We start from the raw sequence: 16,008 nt of genomic DNA, 5'->3' as shown, positions 1-16,008 counted from the left end.
AGATGAGGAGCATAGTTTTAGTGAGAGCTTGAATATGAGGGGTTGTTTTCAACAAATGCTGGCGAGCCAAACAAATAAGGCAGCACTTGCAACAAAACCGAAAGCAGCTCCATGATCGTACTGTCAAAGACCACTCAGCGTTCAGTGCAAGAAGGCAGGAGAGGGCCCAGGACAAGAGCAGCCACCCAGCCGGGACACAAAATGTCCCCTAAATGTCCCCTCACACCTCGTGCGTGCCCAGACCAGGCTCCTCCAGCGTCCCCAGGGGACTGGGACGTGGGAGCCCAGGGGAAGGCCTGGTGGTGGTGGCACTGTGAGCCGAGGAGGTGTCCCCTGCTGCCTGTGCGTCCCTCCCAGGAGGCTCCTCCAGGTCTGTCAGTGCGACCAGGACCTGTCCTTGCTCTGTGTGCACCGCCGGCTGATCGGGCTGAGGGTTGCAGTCTGATGCCAGGTACCAGTGGGGAGGTTTTGGTAACTACATGGCTCTTCCTGATCTTAATCTACCAATAATAATAATCACGGTAAGATAAACATGGTGAAATCTGCTGAGGCTGAAATCTTTCAGCCACAGGACTTGCTGCGTGACCAGCAGATAATGGTTATTGTACCCAGCCCTGCCTTCTTGGGCAGACTCATGGGCTTGTTTTGGAAATAGTCGCTGATCTTCCTCCTCCGACCGATGGGTATGACCGTGCCTGCGAGTGCTCAGGCTGGGCTGATCCTCTTACTCCGGATTGTGTTTAACAAAAACTCCAGCTGTCTCCGGGCTCTCTGTGTGCCAGAGCGTGTTAGCCTGAAAAGGCATCGGCATACTTGATGCTTGCCTCGGCATCGCAGAGTCACAGAAACAGAGAATCAGGGAATGGGTTGGGTTGGAAGGGACCTTAAAGCCCACCCAGTCCCAACCCCCTGCCATGGGCAGGGACACCTCCCACCAGCCCAGGCTGCCCAAAGCCCCATCCAGCCTGGCCTTGAACACCTCCAGGGATGGGACAAGGACGGGTCCTCATTTCTTTCTGCGGTGACCTGTCACCATTTGGGTTCGTGCCAGTCTTTCAGTAGTTACTGTCACTCAAGATCAGCCAGGTACCATCAGCATTTAGGAATCTCTTTCATGTGGTGCTTTTAGACTATGAATATTCAAAACGCACCGAGTGTTGTGGGAATCACTCCTCTGCAGCTCCGGGGGTGGCTTTGATTCCCACAGTCCCGTGAAATCATTTGCTGCAGAGTAACACCTCGGTTGTCCTTGGTACTCCTGGAGGGAGGATGACCGAAGCCTTGCCCAGCGGACTAGCATGCTGGGGGGGACGTTGGGATACTCAGAGGTGCAGTCAGCTTCGCTTTCCTCTTTCTCTTGGCAGCCAGTTGTTAGCATATTTAACAAACGTGATCCCAACGATGCTTCTTTCTGGCAGGAAATCTGACGGACGCCAAAACCTTTCCATGGGTGGTGCCTGTCCCTGTGCTGGGAGCGCCTGCACAAGGCACGTGTCACTGCAGCCCAGGGAGCGCCGGGCAGGGCAGCAGAAGGCTCACCCTCACCTCTCTCTGCTTTCTGGAGCTTTTTTTTTGTGTGTGTCCTGGGAATGCATCTCGGCAGCGTGAGCTGGGTGTGCAGACAGACAGGCAGTGCGAGCGTTTCTCTGCCAGTTTCCGCAGCAATTACAGCGTAATATCATCAAACCTGCACATTAAACTAGATGAAAAGCACAGCCTAATTTCAGTCTGTGGTTCTTAGGACCTTTTTTTTTTTTTAAATGTTTTTATTTGGTAGCACCTAGGCAAGGGTTATGCATCACCTCGTATGTTCAGCGAGCAGTGCCTGCACGCCCCAGTTCCTGCTATCAGAGGGCGTCTGCAAATCAGCTCCCAGCCTACTGGGCTGGCACCAAGAGGAGGGATGTGAAATTAGAGGCTAACAGGAGCACTCCTCTGCGAGAAGTGTCTAGCAGAAGCGGAGCAGACTGCAGTTCTCCAGGGAAGGCACCCTGCTATCTTAATTGTAAACCAGTTCTGTTTCTGCCTGCCCTACACCTGGATCATTCACTGCTCATTTTCCAGTTTCAGCAGTAATGGGGACAAGGGGCTGGCAGGCAACGGGTGCTTTTGGTTCAGAAACCGATCCATACCCACAGCATGACTGAAAAGCTAGCGTGATTTTGTAAGTAGAAACGATGCTAAAGTTACAATTACAAAATTACCTTTCCCAAGTTGTAATGATCGACTGTACGACTTTAGTAGTGCTGTCTGGATGCATTTTTTTGCTGAATACAGATGCGTTTATGTGCTCTACCTGTTTGTCAGCTCATGTTCTTTCTCTTCCCAGAGGATGCTGAGAAAAAACAGGAAAGTTGTGCTAATTTGGACTAGTCCACACAGGCAGCTGGAACATGTTGGCCTTACCACCTCCATTTAGATTGGGAAAGCCAAATGGAAAGGGGTAAAGGACATTTGGACAGAGAAGCTCCGAGAAGCAGCTATGTTGGCATAGATGTAAGATTACACTTAAGCAGTTTTATAAAAAAAAAGGTTATAGTCCCTCTATACAAGGCTTCTGCACCCATAAAATATTATTTGGTTTTATAAAAAATATTTATAGATAGATTTAATAAGTCAGCTAGACTTTTTTTTTTTAGCTTCAACCAGCTAATTCATGTGTAACTCTGGAGTGCCAGAGCTGATGTTGCAGCAAACAGAGTGGTGTTTCCTAGCATGGAGTGGGGCAGAAAGGAGCTGGAACTGTCTGGTTGCTGGCTGTTGGAGCTGTGCACCTGACAGCACCCTGCATGCACTCAGTGTCGATGTGTGCAGGTGGCCTTTGGTGCAACCTGCTTAAGGCACCGTCTCAGGGAGCTGCTGCTTTCTGCACCCACTGAGAGCTCAGTTTTACTCTCCTCTCTGGGGCCACCCACAGCATCAGACCAGTAACTGAAGCATTACAAGGTGGACAAATAGAAGAAAAACACCAGGGGAAACCCGTGGACCAAATACGCTGCTTACCAAACCTGTTTGCTTTTCCAGACCCCGGTAAATACTGATGAAAAAGCCTCTTCTATAAAAACAAAGTCATCTCATGAGTGCTCTGTGATGTTTTTCCCTTCAGGATCAGGTTGGCAGCGTCTCTTTAATGTGCGGCACTGTGAACTTAAAAGAAATCTCATTATCAGCCTTCCTTGCCTTCAGCACTTCATCAAGTATTCCATGATCGCTGCCTTGCAGATGCTGCACTTAAGGTGCTGGGTGGTGGGGTTTTGTTTGCATTCCCTTAAGCCCTCTTCTTGTTTTTGTGTGTGGCTATAAATATCTGAGCCCTGAGAAGAGACATGAAAGTAATCCTGCAGACATTAATTAGATTCAGGGCATTTTTTTTTTTCAAATTCTGGAGTCACAAAGCGTAACTTTTAATTACCCATTTTTGTTTTGGGAATAGTAGCTTCAGACACATATCAACATGATCAGAAATATGTAAAATTTCTTCTCCAGGAATTCTTGATTTCCCCCAGCCAACTTTTAATAAATAAGGAAACATTTATGCCTGAATCAAAGAGCTGCGCACCCCTGAGTAAAAGTTCCAGTCCCTCTGTTGTGGGACTCAGCACTACACATCTACCAGATACTATTCACAGAGATCCTCAAGATAGAGATCAAAAACTTAAGAGTATAGTTAATTTCAGTTCTTTTTTTCTTTTTTTCTTTTTTTTTTTTTTTTTAACTTCTAAATTAAAGTCAGCTGAAACCCAGAGCAGTCATATCCACCCGACTATGTAAGAAACAGGGTTTTTTATCCCTCACCAAAACAGCTGGTACAGCAAAGCTGTATCACTTAATTTAAACTACATCTAGCTAATATTACCTACTTACATTATTTATTCAGACATTAAGGAGAAGACTCCTTTATTAGTATTAATTTTGTGGGGGCAAAGGTGTATGTCTGTGTGTATTCCCAATAATTTTGGGATTTATTAGCAAGTTTCTATCAACTGAAGTTGACGGAGGTCTCAAAGACAGGCTTGCATTCACTCACAGGTAGTTTTAATTTTGTGAAATTAGGACGCTGATAGAGGAAAGCAACCCAAACTGGGGATCCCACACCAAAAGGCTACAAGAGCCTGACTATAATTAAATGTCAGGGGATCTGTTTGGAGGAGTGACATTTCTCAGCATCCAAACCAGAAGAAAAGCTTCCATTAAAGTTTTGCTTGGATGGAAACCCATTACAACAGGCAATTAATACAGATTCTTGGTTTAGAGACTGTTGTACTCTGGCCATTTCTTTGACCAATATAAAAGCAAAACTGGACCATTAAACATGATGTGTGCCCCCCTTTCCTTTCTGCCTTGTGCTGTCCTGAGGCTCCCTGAGTAACACCCCTGAAATTTCCTCCCTGCCTCCCTCCCTACCTGCTAGAAATGTACAGAATCTGATTTTTGTGCATTTGCCATCCAAAACAACAATTCAACTACCTTGTGCCTACTCTCCTAAATATATTCTGTAAAAAGCTATCCTGTGGTCATATGCTGTTTGCTCTTTTAATTTGATTGCAACGTTCCTGCACTCACCTCAGGCTATCAGTGTCTCATTCACACTTGCTCTCCTTCCCTTTTCCAGCCCCTGTTCTTACCAGGAGCACATTTGTCTCAGTGAGTGGTGCACCCATCCTTTGACCATGAATCTGCATTCTCGCTAATAAAATTCTTACCTTCATTTTACCATTCTCTGTTTCTCAGAAATATTCTAAAACCGCTCGTTTTTCTAAGCTTTATATCTTTATAAAAATATAACTCTGAATCCTGACAAATATCTTCCGAGATCCTTAGGGCATAATGGTCTGGATGCCATAAACCGTGAAAGGAGAGTATTTATAGCAGTATTTTGCTGTTAAAAAAATTGCTACCATTAAAAATCCCGGACTGCCAAAGATTATAGATTAATGTGAAGAAAGAGACGCATCCTGGCAGGATAGGCTTGGTGAATGCCATACAAATTACTCGGGTTTAAGCTGCTTTAGTGATCAGAGAATAAACTGCGGGGCTCAGAGAGAGAACTGGTAGTCGGTCAGCGCGCGTACCGCTCACAGCGTTTCCCTTCTGTTTCTGATTTTGCAAATGATGTGATAGCAAATCTGGAATTCTGCAAACTCCTTGAGCCGCACAGGGGTGATCGTGGAAGCACTGACCACCCTGGCCACAGATGTCTGTCTTTGGGAGAGGCCAGCAGCTGAAGTCATATGGAAAGGCTTTAAGATAAAAGTGAGTGAGCGAATTTTTGAGGCGTTGGACAACAATCTCTCCCACCTGCGAAGAGCAAGGTCGCAGTGGCTGTTTTTAGATACAAAGTGGTGTTTTTCTGGCAGGTAAGGCTCAACCACACCCATTTCCCAATTCGTCTCATTTCTGTATAAGGCCGTCTGTGCAACTTTTCCCTGGCTGTACTGAGAAGGGCCCTGACCTTTCTGCCACTCTCCAAATGGTGTAATTCTGAACGGGCTGCCAGTGGCCACCTACATTTTCCCTGTCAGCAAACAAAGCTGCCCCTATCTTATCTTGTGGCTCACAGACCTGTCATTCACTCTGGGCACAGCGGCCACAGCCTGGGCGTTTCTCCCAGCCCAGGCCTCTTTTGCTCCATCCTGGTCTTGCACCAGCTCTGCTATTTATTTCACCATCGCTGGTTTCTCCTCTTGGCCTCCCTCCCTCGTCCCACGTCCCTCCTATCCTCCTATTTCTTCTCTCCCCTTTCCTCCACAGCCTCTCACTGTGGGTGACCACTTCTGGGCTGCAGCAGCAGGCTCCGAAGCAGAGGAGGAGAAACTGGCAGAAGAAAACCACCTCGGCCAGCCCCAGGCTAGCACAGACTCACCGATTTTTTGATATTTGGGATATTTGAAATGCAGACCTCTAAGGCTCTATCAAAGCAAACTGATCTTTCTCAAGCCAGTCAGACTGAGGTGGATTTCCAGAGTGACTAAAGCACTTGTCCTGCCAAATTTCAAGCTTTTCTTCTCAACTATGGTGCCTTTGGGACTGTCTAAAGAAGAGGTTGCCTTTTTTTTTTTTTTTTTTTTTTTTTTTTTTTTTTTTTTTAATATGAGGGGAGCAGCACATATTTTCTTGCACTTGCCGAAAAGCAAACCCATTTTGGCTGAAATTTTTATACGTGCTCAGCCTGAGGCAATTCGTGGTACACGTACACACAGATCACACCTATCCAGCAGGCACCTGCCATGGAAAATCTTTGTCCTGGAGGCTCGAGTCTGACACTGTTATAGGCGATGGAAAATGTGACCTAACGGTGGGAGTTATCGGGCAGCAGTTAGCAGGTGAATCGTCCCGACACCACCCAAAATTATCCCCCCACCGAAAATCTTGTAAAAGATTCCAGAAGCTTTATTTGCCCTTTGCAGTAATTTTCCTTTTAAAAACCCTTGGCTCGCATTCGTTCGTATAAAATAATGATTTGCGGAAACAGAGGAAGTTAAAATCCCACCCATCCTTTTCTCTCCTGGTTTATTTATTTTCCATGTGAGATTAATGAGTTTCCTGCAGCAGGGCTAGATCCGCTTGCGCACTGTGCAGATAAGTTAATATTTATTTCCTTTTCCAGGGGCGAGCAGACACCTTCACATTCCCCATTTCTTCAGAGCGGGGATCCGTGTACAGCATGTCGAGCGCCACCAAAACCAAATGTCCTGTGTTTTAAAACGCTGCTCTCACGTTGCCTGCTGCCATCGAGCAAACTGGTGAATCAGAGCGGTGCTGCCCCGTGGCAGCTTAGTTTAACTGGGTTGATTTATTTTACCAGCAGATACTTTGGAAAGAATACATGTTTCTTTAAAAGGCTTTGGTTTAGAGCCTGTCCTGTGCAGGATTTGGCCGCTGTGTGCAGCGGAGCCCGTGAAAGCCGGTTTCCTACGGATTTCTCTCCCGCGTTCCCATTACCCTCCCAGTTCCTTCCCGTGTCCCGGTGCCACTGCTCCTCCCCGCAGCATCCCCGGGTGCCCCCTCTCTGGGGGCGAGCTCTGCCCTCTGGGGAGGCTGTGGATTCATCTCTGCTGTGAACTGCCAGGTTTTGGGGAACTCCCCACTCTGAGGCTTGCTGTGGCCCAGCCAGCAAGCGGAAAAATGACGAGTGGCAGGAGGAGGGCGGGGGAGAAGCGGCAGGCAGGTGGCCGGAGCATAAGAGGCTGCACTTCCCAGGGAAAGTGGGATAAAAAGGGGCTCCTCGCTGCCAGGGCATTGTGTGGAAGAACTATATGTGAGAAATGCTGTGTGTGACTCGGTTCAAGGGCCTGTGCAAGCGGATATTTATACTGCTGTGCAGCCTCCCCTTCTTCCAGGGTCAGCCCCAGTGCGTCAGCCACGGCTTCTTTCTTGCTGTCCCTGGCCAAGTCCCCCTTAATGACCCAAAGGAGAAAATTCCTGTTTTTCTTCACATGCAAATATCAAATCCTCTGTTTCAGAAAGTAAACTGGAAAAAGCAGGGTGAAAAACTTGTGGCTGAAGCAAGACTTGTCTTCTGCAGCCAAAGGGCCAAGAACTCAGTCCCTCTTCACTGATGTGCCAAGGCTGATGTTCAGTAATTCCTCCTGTTACCGTAATAAATAGTGAGACAGCTGTACCTGCAGGTTAAAGAAGTGGGAATGTCTCGATTCAAACATGCCTGCACTTCTCAAAAGAAAAAAAACAAAAAAAAGAAAGCTTATTTCCTATGAATTTGCAGTGAGTGCAATAACACGTTACCTCTACTGCTTGCTTTTTAGAAGCCTGTGTTTCAGAAGCAGGCCTTCTTCCAGCAGCGTGAGTGGTGAATGTTGTGCTACACAGCCTCACGGAGAGCATCCTGCGTGCTCAAGGGGCTGCCTGGATCTCAGTCCATTAGGAGCAGTGTGAATTTTGGAGCCAGCGCTTTGCCCGTCTCTGGAAAGGTGCGTCGGGAGCATCAGGGAGGAGGAAGCTCAAAAAGGACACCTCGTTTCCCACTCGTCACTTTAAAAGGGAATAAAGCAGAGATAATTGCAGAAGTTCAAAGAGAGGATCGTGGAGTTTTCCAGCAGCGCCTCAGGAAGGGTAAGGTCTGACAGAGCTCACAGCTGCATGGAGTCAGGCAGGGACTAGGAGGAGGAGAGCCCGTGCGTGGTGCCCTCCTGTTCTCCCTCCCATTCTCATGAGTAGCACACGATTGAGCAGCTCAAGAGTGCTGTGAATACAAAGGTACAGGCAAGGAGCAAATTTCTCACTGAGAAACTACACATGGTTTTTACAAGTACACAATCCAACTTCTGGAGATGCAACAGGGATCCATGAGGGAGGTTATAAATATTTTTCCCATAATCAGCTTTGATTTTTCTTCCTTAATTGCAGTTCTTTTGGAAATAAGTACTCAGGCATTTTATTTCTAAGATTTGAGAGCTGGAAATAAAAACCCACGTGACCTAAAAACTCTGTTTGCTTATTTTACATCAGCGTTGCCTTTCAGTAACCCAAAAATTTGGATTAACCCTTCTTGAACTTGAGATGCTGAGGACTTGACGTACTGCAGCACTGCAGATGCAGAGCTTGTAGGGAACAGAAAGGGGATGTGGTCTTAAAAAATGAACTCTTAAACGGGAGTTTGTGAACTCTGCAGTAAAAAGCTGGATCAGAATCTACATTCTGACTTCTGAAGAGCTTCTAACCTCTTGATAAAATGTCAATCCCTCTGAATTTTCTTTCAACAAAGAGCTTGCTTTCTGCAATGCAGTGCAAACCCACACCTGGTCTCCAAAGGCCATGGAAACATACCTTGTATATTTTTATGGGAATAGTTCCCATATGTTTTTTGCTTTAGGATTACACTCCCAACTCAATGGCTAACTTGTGGGCTGCAGACCGGCTCCGTTATGTTTCCTCTCCTTCCAGCCATGTCACTCTTGGACCTGCAGTGACCTAGCCTACAAAGGAGAGGCAGACTTTGTTCCCTTCCCATATCATTTTGTAGTCTGCTGACTTACTTTCTTTGGAACCACCGATTTAAATCCTTTCAGCTGAGAAGGGAATTAAGCTGCTCTGTTCAGCAAGATGGCTGCACCTCTGGAAAGAGCAGCAGCAGAAGTTTAGATACAAATGATGCTCAGGTGCCCATAAACTCAGACACATAAACTGGGCCTTTTGCTATTGTTCTCTTGGGCTGAGGCATCACAAATTCTCTCAGGATTTGCTCCAGGCAGGTAGGGTTTTTTCCTGGACCTCTCCCACCGAGGTAGTTCTGCCTTCCAGCTAGTGAGCCCGAGTCCCCTCTGCTTTGATGACAGTGGTGCAGGCAGCAGCTCGTCCCACACCTCCCACCACCAGATGCTGTGACTTCTCCAAAGGAGATGTAAAGACTCATTCAGCCTCGGACAGGCTCTAGAAACAAGGGCCCAGAGAGGCTTTTTGCCCATGAAAGGATGAACCTGAAAGAATTTCATGGGAGTGGAAAGTAATTGCAAGGGCAGGAGCTACATCTCTGCATGGGATTCCCCACATCAAAAGCTTCCCTGGGCCCTCTGAGTGCTGGAGGTTGGACTCTTACACCTTTGTGTCCTTGATCTTTACAGACAAGCAGGAAAAGGAATTTTCAAAGAGAATCTGTGAAGTTTCTCCTCCTTTCAGATCTGGGGCAGAGTTTACCAGGTCTCACGCAAGGAAGTAACACGCTGCCGGATTTTATCTTATGGTCAGTAGGAAAAAGTATTCATAGAGTTATACGACGAGATTATTACAGTGTGGAGACTGGCAGATCTGTAGATGCAAAACATTTGCAAGTGAGAACAAAAGGAGGACTTCAGCTTGCAGTCTGAAATTGATTTGGCATTCCCCGTGTCCTCAGGTCCCCCTAGATACATTCTGTACTTGCAATCGTGGTTTCATCCCACAGGAATAGAAAAGAAAAAATAAATGTGAGGTGAAAACTATGCAAGTGGAAAGAACATTGTCTTTGCAGAGAAGTGACCGTGAAAGAGTAAAGCAAAAATTATCTTTCCTTTCAACTTTTGCTTCTTCAAAGAGACTGTTTTCAACTGTAGAGGCAAAACACTAATAAACAGTTTTGAAATTTGGCAATTACCAATATCCCTTGAAGGTCTTTTCCACTTGTTTCAAAGATAATAAATAAATTAAAGACTGCCATTTGTCATAAGCTGGCATTTGCGTGAGCTCATTTCTCATGATCAGGCTGCAGCTCCACAAAAAGTTGCTCTAGCATGGCCACACATGGAGCTACAAGAGCCTACAATCAGCCAGGAGCGATGGGCAGTGCTGGTACTCGCTGAAGGCAGCTTCTGGGGGGTTTTCAGCCCCCACCAGCCCTTCCCCGGCAAGGTGCAGAGCATGACACCACAACCTGCCGCTGGAAGACACATCCCATCTCTTCCCATCCACCCCTGCCATTTCCATGGGGGTCACGCTCATCATCCAAATTGTGGCTGAGAAGTCAGCCACATCCTCAAAATACCCAACTTCTCCTTTGTTAGAAAGGGAAATGAAATACCAGTGGAATTTACCCTTTTTGTAAAGAAAACAAGGGCACAAAGCAGGAGATAAGTGGGACTTAGCTAACATGTGATCCCTATGCAGACTGTGAAGTATAATTACACATAATACATTTCGCCCCTGGTGCGATGCACGGTTGCAAGCTGAGCACACCGCTAAATAAAATGTGCTGGGCAGCTTTTGGTAGCGAGGAATCTGGTTCTCATGCTTAGAAACAGAAAGAAATATTTCCCTTTCCTAAGTACCGTCATGGTTTTTCCTGACATAGGGAACCAAGAGAAAACAAGCTGTTATGTAAAAGTTACGAGCAAACATCTACCACTTCCCCTCCGAATTCCTGTTGTCATTTTTCCCAGCTGCTGCTTTCCTTTTCTCACCACTGCTCCTGATGGCATACATCCTCACATTAACCAGCGGGCAAATAGCAGAGAAGAAATTGCCTACCTTAGCATTCACTTCTATACCAGCAGCGTATTTATTCAGATTTCTTCCGAGATGAGACACAGAGAGGTCTGGCACCGCAGGAGATGAGGTCTTGCAAGGCAGGATGTGTGCGGATGCCTGCTGAGCAGCTCACCATGTTGCCTGAAACATCAGATGTTGATCAGCATGTCAGAAGACCTCCAAGAGCAAGGGTGATACAGCAGAAGTGGACACTTGTGGCTTTGTTGCAGAAGTCTGTAATGGGAGAGGTTCACTTGCATGGGATAAAAGCGGACAGGTCTGTGACAATAGGACGAGGGTGTATGCCTTCCAGATACCTCATGAAGAAGATTTGAGTCTGAATGTACTCCTGTGGGAAACATGAAATATTTTATCAGTGGCCTACTGAGGATGATGCTAAGTTAGCTGAGTCGGTCTTTTTATTTGTTCCCTGGGAGAAATAACAGATTTCTCTGCAGACAAAACAGGAAAAGCCAATATATAATGGTTAGAAAAATCTTAAATGCAAAAAAAAAAAAATGTTGGACCCGTGGAAAAAGACTGCCATCAGGCTGTCTGTAGATGTAAGACCTGATTTGAATCCTGCTTCTGCATTGTCATCAGCCAGCTGGAGGAATACAGCAGCCACTGGCCTAAGCAGGGACCAGACTGTGAAAGGATTTTAGGTGCCTTAGCATGCAGGTAGGCATCCATCAGGGCTTTTACATGTCCCCGGGAATTAGGGACCAATTTTGCCAAGCTGCAGAACACCTTTAGGATCGGGGCCATGAGCTAAAAGGCAGATGTAGCACTACAGGAACTGGGGTGTAAAAGGTGAACATTTAAAATGTGTTTGCTCTGATCCCAGGAACAGCAAGGAAAGTGCCAAATCAGAAAGGGCAGAAGAATCCCAGGCAGCAAAGGAATCTGCAGGGCATCAGCGGGACGAGCTGCTGCCCCTGCCAGGAGCAAGCAGGCCGCACTGATCCCCATTCTGCCCTACCAGTTACCTCAGGGTTACCACTTGCTTCTTATAAACACAGCTAAATCAAATGTGCAATTTGGGAGAGCAGAGCTTGGCCTACTGTGAGCAAGAATTTCAGTTTGTTGCTTGAGACCTCTCTGGATTTGTGGATTACCTCCTGGTTCACTTGTAGGATTTCACAGTCTATCAATCACAATTCTGCCCCAGGGTCATTTATCTCACTTCTTAACAAGTGGTCACAGGCAAGTTACATCTATAAGGCATCCTGTGTGCCTTTTAACATAATAAATAAGAGTAGTGATCTTTACAGTTTTCAATTTGAGTCTAATACCACAATTACAGATACATTAAAAATGTACTGTTATTGTACTGCCCCCAAATCTAAATCCTTCCTTTTTTTTTCTTTTTTTTCTTTTTCTTTTTTTTTTTTTTTAATAATAATAATAATAATTTCTTAATGAGTTATTTGCGTGTGTTTTTTTTTTTTTTTTCGGTAGTTGTGTGTGCTGAATCACTCTTTGGAGCTGCCAAACCTATCCATAAACTCTAGAGGGAAGCAAAGACAAGCTGGCTTCGAAGTCAGACCTCTCTTAGATGCCTATAATTAGGTGGGATGAATGCCTTCCTATAAGCTGTATGCTTCATTTACCCTTGCTGTTTAAAGGACACAGCAATTCAGCCCTCCCTGGAGTGCTCTTAATTAATTTTTGTGCAGCATAACGAGGGATGAAAGTTCCAAAAATGTTTACAACACTCATGAACATAAGCATAAAAGAAGGCCAATATGAAATGCTGCATTTGCTTGTTCATAGATACGTTAAATCTTTAAAAAGGATCGATCCCTTTATATCTTTAGTGCCTCTTGAGAGTAAACCCTCGAGGGTTTGTTCAGCCCCAAGCAGAGCAGGCTGAGGGGAGGCCTCATGGCGGCCTGCAGCTCCCTCACCAGGGGAGCAGAGGGGCAGGCGCTGAGCTCTGCTCTCTGGGGACAGCGACAGGACCCGAGGGAACGGCATGGAGCTGGGACAGGGGAGGGTCAGGATGGGGGTTAGGGAAAGGTTCTGCACTGGGACAGGCTGCCCAGGGCAGTGGTCACGGCACTGAGCTGCTGGAGGTCAAGAAGCGTTTGGACAACGCTCTCAGACACAGGGTCTGGTTTTGGGGTGTCCCTGTGTGGAGCCAGGAGCTGGGCTCGATGATCCCTGTTGGTCCCTTCCAGCTTGGGATATTCTAGGACTCAATAACTCTATCCTTCATCTATCTGAAACTGTAAATCCCAAACAATGAAAACAACAACCATATTAAAAAAAAAAAAGAAATACAGAAGGAGGCGCCAGCCCCGGCTGCCCTCAGCCCGGCCGCGGCTCCCCCGCGCCCCCTGCTGGAGCCGCCCTGCTCGGGCCGGGGGCCGGGGCTGGGCGGGCTCGGGCTGCCCTGAGGTAAAAAATGAGGCCGGAGGCCTTGGGACAAGCACAGGGTTGAGGCTGGGTCTCTGGGGACAAGTGTGTCACTGGTGCTGGCTGTGTCACGCCACGAATCCGCGTTTTTCCCCACCAAAATGTGCTGAACGTCGAGCCTTCCCTTACAGATTACACAGGGCTCGCGCTCGCTGTTACAGATGTACGTTGTGTAAATTACATGCTGGAGGCAGCAGAAACATATTGCAAGTGACAAGATGAATTGTTTAATCTCCTTGCTTGATTGCAGATAAACTATAAATCAGATTTTATCTCGTCTTAGTGAAGGAGAAATGTTGGGGATGAGCGAGCTCCTAAAAATAACAGAATAGCTGAAATCGCTGCTTTCTTTAGAGCAAATGTAGCCCTTTGGGAAAGTGCAAGAAATCCCATCTGTGTTTCCGAAACTGAAGTAAATTTATTGCAGACATCTCTGTATTTACTGTAAATGGCCATATTTTGTGTTGCAAAACAACATGTTGCAGGGAGGAGAGATTTCTCTCATTCAGCTGACTCCACGAGGTTTTCTACCTGGAAAAGCTCTGTTTAAAAGATGAGTTTCCTTCACATCAGACACCAAACCCGAGTGCCTGTTTGTTTCAGTTCCCCCCACACACTGACAGCTGCTGACAGAGGGAGCTGAGGCAGGAGGCTGTGAAGGAGCTGTGGCTTTTATGAGACAAGGCAACTTTTCTGGTTATCAGACAAGCCGAGGGTTTTACAAATAGCTGCTGCACTGGTGACAGGTTTCTTCATGACAGCCATCTCTCTGGGCTTTCCTGACACACTTCTCACTGTACCTGCTAAGTGCTGTCACATCTTTCAGTCCCTGTTAGACGAAAGGTAGAATTACAGAAAATAAGTTTTCCAATCAAAGTGTTTAATCGGAACTGAAAAAGAATCCAGAATGTAATTCTGAGGTGATAACAATGAATGTTTGGCTTAATATAGCGCACCCCATGGGAAGGCAGGGAGCTCAGTGCTTGGATTCAGCTGACAGCACCAAAGTATCTTTGATTTACACCGTGGCTGGAGGTGAGCCATGAAATATAGATGAACGTGGATCCAAATTTCCCCTGAAGTTCAGCGTGCCACATGTGTCCACTACAAAGATAAGTCTGGAGCTAGATTTTAATCTGAATTTTTCTGAGGGGTGGAGAGACTTCAGCCAAAAGTTACCCTGTAAAAAGGAGAAAAGGAGGCAGCGCGCACAGGGCTGAGGCACTGCGACACTGTCGTTTTACATTAGACTGCAGAGATATAATATGTCTGGTTTTTCTTGTAATGCTTGGCCCTGTAATTGAATGACTGCGAGCTTATCCAGACATCAACTGCTCTTGTGGCAGCACAAATCCCCTTGCAGAGTTGTTATCTCCGATTGCTCCCAAATCCAGACAACAACTGGCTTATGAGAATGCCAAAAATGCAGAGGCATTCAGGCAATTGCTGCGAAAACAAAGCAGCGAGCCACGGACGGCGAAGAGGGGACGACGAAGCAGGGCACTGTCGCTGCTGTGAGGAGTTCAGCACAGAAAAATGTTCCTGGACTGGGTCTGCGATCAGTCCCCCGGCGCGTGGCCCGGCAGCTGGGATCAATACCACTGCAGCCAGGGTTCCCAGCGAGCTGAAGCACAACAAAACACGCACTCACGGGGGCACTGCCTCTCGAGAGCACGCATTTCCCAGTTAAAATGAAGGTCAGTCGTAAATTACATCTCTGATTCCCTCGGGATTTCTCCCTCTCGCTCTGTTTTGGCAGTTTAAGGCCTCTTTGATATTTGAGCAAGGCCTTTCCCTTAGCACATCTGATCTTGATTACAGTTTATGGCAATGGTAATTCTGTACCTCCCCAAGGCAGCAATTTTGAGAGGAGAGAGGGAAAGCAAGTACAGTATGATTGTTTGGGAGAGGGGCACGCTGTGGAGTATTTTAACCATTTCTCCATTTTATAGCTGTGGCTCTTCCACACCGATCAACAGCATTAATACTGAGCCCTTCCTATGGCAGTGCCTCACGTCCACCAGCGAAATCACTGTGTCTGGAGGCAGAAAAGACCAGGCTGTGAATTTATGCGTCTAAACACCAAGCTCTGAACAATGAAGCTGTGGCTTGGGTGTATTTTTTGATGCTTTGTTTCCTGGTGAATACAGAATGGGATGGGTGAAACCCAGCCCAGCTCTGCCTCTCCGTACGTGTGGAAGGCAGAGGGAGATGCTCCATCCGCGGACACGACGCTGGGAGCATTTGAGGCAACATGGAGGTGGCAGAAACATTGGTGCCGATTTGTTTTTGTGATGTGTTAGGGCCACGGGTGGTACACGGCGTTTTGGCACACAGCTGCAATTGCAGTGAGGGTTTTCGAGCCGGTTTGTACCATGTGCTTCATTCCCTTACTGCTTTCACTTCTCTGCCTTGGTTACACCGTAAGCTCTCCGAGTTCACTGAGGCTTTTCAGAGGGCTTGCAGTGGCTTTTACAATGTGGAGGGCTCTTGAATTTGAATAACTACTCTTGAAACTCTGGCACCACCGGCCTGCCCCCAAACAAAAAATATTCTTGCAGACTAGAAGTGCGATTCACAAAATGGTTCAATTGCCCTTCAGGCACTACAAATGCCATCCAGTTAGCAAAA

This window comes from Netta rufina (genome assembly GCF_964035555.1).
Source record: "Netta rufina genome assembly, chromosome: 2".
In the NCBI taxonomy this organism is placed as follows: Eukaryota; Metazoa; Chordata; class Aves; order Anseriformes; family Anatidae; genus Netta; species Netta rufina.
This window is presented reverse-complemented; position numbering follows the sequence as displayed.